Source organism: Fukomys damarensis, unplaced genomic scaffold, assembly GCF_012274545.1.
Source record: "Fukomys damarensis isolate Sample0158 unplaced genomic scaffold, DMR_v1.0_HiC HiC_scaffold_32, whole genome shotgun sequence".
In the NCBI taxonomy this organism is placed as follows: domain Eukaryota; kingdom Metazoa; phylum Chordata; class Mammalia; order Rodentia; family Bathyergidae; genus Fukomys; species Fukomys damarensis.
Genome location: NW_022900944.1, coordinates 46,349,990 through 46,350,535, shown reverse-complemented (window position 1 = coordinate 46,350,535; position 546 = coordinate 46,349,990). Strand labels below are relative to the sequence as shown.

Below are 546 nucleotides of genomic sequence, written 5' to 3'. Positions count from 1 at the left end.
CTGGCGGGGAACCCAGGAAGGACACTGCGCCGGGCACACAGCTGGCTGGACACTTCCCGAGGTGTGGCCTAGGCAACAGGCCCCACCCACACGTCCAGGGCAGGGAAAGGACCAAAGGCCACGGGAGGTGACAGGGACAGGCTGGGGCACAGACTTGAAGCCCAGGGAGGCGAGGCAGGGAGGGATGGCATGGCAGGGGGACGGGAGGCAGTGACTGTCCCCTGGGGACACAGCGCACAAAACATCGCATAGGACGGCGGGTGGCTGCTGAGGTCCCAACTGCAGGCTCCACTGTGTGGGCACCAAGAGGCCGGGGGCCAGCGGGGGGCGTGGGTGGCCCACTCCCCATCCCAGGCCACCTGCACACCGGTCCCCCCAAAAGTCACTTTGCTTTTTAAAAAGCCTCAGGGTTCAGAGGAGGGAGTGTTTCCCGGGGGCAGGAGGCACGGGGGTGCAGGGGGACACCGCAGCGCCTCCTCCGCCCTGTGTCCCCGTCCTGGGTGCCCGCCACCCCCCACTCAGCCCCGCTCCACAGGGACGGCCAGG

The 546-nt window shown here is 68.3% G+C and overlaps 1 protein-coding gene across 1 annotated transcript in view; it reads left to right on the top strand.

Moving 5' to 3' along the window:
- Positions 1-546, top strand: part of Cibar2 (CBY1 interacting BAR domain containing 2) — an 8,991-nt gene that overhangs the window by 488 nt on the left and 7,957 nt on the right. The window lies entirely within an intron of this gene.